At 46.2% G+C, this 2,500-nt stretch overlaps 1 protein-coding gene across 3 annotated transcripts in view; it reads left to right on the top strand.

Annotated features, from left to right (window-relative positions):
- The window catches only part of si:dkey-246g23.2 (solute carrier family 66 member 2), a 112,291-nt gene that overhangs the window by 26,115 nt on the left and 83,676 nt on the right, over positions 1–2,500 (top strand). The window lies entirely within an intron of this gene.

Genomic DNA, 2,500 nt, shown 5'->3' with positions numbered 1-2,500 from the left:
TCAATGCACATTTTCGGCAGAACCACTAGAGGCCGCTATAAAGTTGTTTATATCGGTGTGTTTATCTCAAAGTTGCATAGGATATCTTTAAGGTAATACAAAAGGGAAATTATTTAGAGCAAAAACTATAGTACCTGTAATGTTTAAAGGTGTTCTGTGTAGGGTTGTGGCCAGAGAAGGCATGGCAACTCTGCTGCTCACTGAAACTGTGCTGCATATTGCCAAATTTGATGTTTTTATGAATATTTATTTGTACCAAAGTACAATGGCAGACATGGAAAAGGTCCACCTTTTCATGTATGAAAAGTACATTTTCTCCAGTCATAATAATGGATACTTGGAATTGAATGGCACTAATAAGTAAGCTTATTTGTGAAACATTTGTGAATGGGCAGCATGAAATCTGGAAATAAACTACTAAAATATTACACAGTGCACCATTAATATTTAGTTTTTGTGACAGGATAGGTGTTGTTGTACAAGCTAGTTGCTGTTGTACAGTAAGCAATAGTGTGATTGTTGGTGTATGTTTGTATGGTGGCGTGAACACAAAAAACAAACTTCTAATTTTGATTCATACTGTATTGGGACTCTATGTTACAATAGAGGGCCTAAGATCAATGAAGCATAGAATATACTGAGTTGGTAATGCTGAATGGCCTTCACCAAGAGCTACTGTATGGGCTTTTTGTTTTGTTATGTTTTTGTTTTGGATGGATGAGATGGCTTTTTGCAGTGTTCGCAAAGGGACTGTCCTTTCAGATTGTATTGTTTCACAGTTGAAGAGGCACAGCTCCCCTGTTTCAAAACTTTGACTCACAATGACCATATATCCTTTGTTCTCTCGGAAGCCAAATATCCACTCGCACACACACATGCGCACACGCACGTACACACGCATGCTCACACACACTTTCTCTCTCTATCTTTCTCTCTTTCTCTCTCTCTCTCTCCCCTTGATGAAAAATGAGGTACTGTGTGTGTTTCTCATAGTACCACACCACAGGAGGGTAGGAGTAGGGCATGCACGCACGCCCACACTCACACACTCTCACACACACACACACGGAAACGCACACACACACTCCCACATTCACACACACACCCACATTCACACGCACAAATGCCCACAATCACACAGAGACACACACGCACCCGCACTCACACACGCACATGCACGGCACACACACACACACACACACACACAGGCACACACTCAAACACACACGCACACACACACATGCACACACACACACACGCACACACTCAAACACACACGCACACACACACATGCACACACACGCACACACACACACATGCACACACACAATCACACCACAGGAGTTGGGGGTAGGGGGCGGAACAGCTGCCCAGCAGAGGGATGGGCCTGCTGGGGTGGAGGTGAGCAGCCGACCCCCAGAAAGTCACATCAGCCAGAACACGCCGGGAGCCAAAAGCCTCTGCGTCATCATTTTGCCTGTGACTATGTGATGGAGTGTGTGCACACTGTACGACCCCCTCTGCAGTGTTCTCTACTTTCCTTGATTTTATGTTGTTTCTTTATATGTTTATCAATGCATCACTCTTGTTATTTTCTTGCTCCTGCTCTTTCTTAAATCTCTGTGTAGCTCTCTGCCTGTTCATTATCTCAGTCGGTGCTATGGGAGCTTCTCCCCAACAGTCTACTGTTGTTTAAGTCTGTCTTTCTATATGTTTCTTTCTGTTTATCATGTCTGTTTCAGTATCTACTGTCTGTCTGTCTTTCTGCCTGCCTGGTTGCTTGTCTATCTGTCTGCCTGCCTGGTTGTCTGTCTTTGTCACTCTCTCTCTGGTCTATTGTTGTTTAAATCTGTCTTTCTTTAGGCTTCTTTCTGTTAGTCATGTCTGTTTGCCTATCTACTTATGCGTATGTACTTGTCTGCCTACCTGCCTGCCTGCCTACCTTTCTATCAGCCTGTCTATCTGTCTGCCTGTCTGGTTGTCTCTCTGTCTATCTGTCTGTCTGCCTGGTTGTCTCTCTGTCTATCTGTCTGTCTGCCTGGTTTCCTTTCTATCTGTCTGCCTACCTGGTTGTCTCTCTGTCTATCTGTCTGCCTGCCTGATTGCCTGTCTTTCTGTCTGCCTTCCTGGTTGTCTGTCTGTCTCTGTCTGCCTATCTGGTTGCCTGTGTCTGTCTGTCTGGTTGCCTGTCTGTCTATCTGTCTGCCTGGTTGTCTGCCTGTCTATCTGTCTGCCTACCTTCTTATCTGCCCGTCTCTCTGTCTGCCTGCCTGGTTGCCTGTCTCTCTGTCTGCCTGCCTGGTTGCCTGTCTCTCTGTCTGCCTGCCTGGTTGCCTGTCTCTCTGTCTGCCTGCCTGCCTTGTGACCTTTTTGTCTGCCTGGTTGCCTACCCCTCTGTCTGTCTGCCTGCCTGGTTGCCTGTCTCTCCGTCTGCCTGTCTGGTTGCCTGTCTGCCTGCCTGCTTGGTCGTCTGTCTATCTGTCTGCCTGCATGGTTGCCT

The sequence above is a fragment of the Engraulis encrasicolus genome, chromosome 4 (assembly GCF_034702125.1).
Source record: "Engraulis encrasicolus isolate BLACKSEA-1 chromosome 4, IST_EnEncr_1.0, whole genome shotgun sequence".
Classification (NCBI taxonomy): domain Eukaryota; kingdom Metazoa; phylum Chordata; class Actinopteri; order Clupeiformes; family Engraulidae; genus Engraulis; species Engraulis encrasicolus.
Note: the sequence above shows the minus strand (reverse complement) of the source record. Positions and strands in the feature narration are given on the sequence as shown.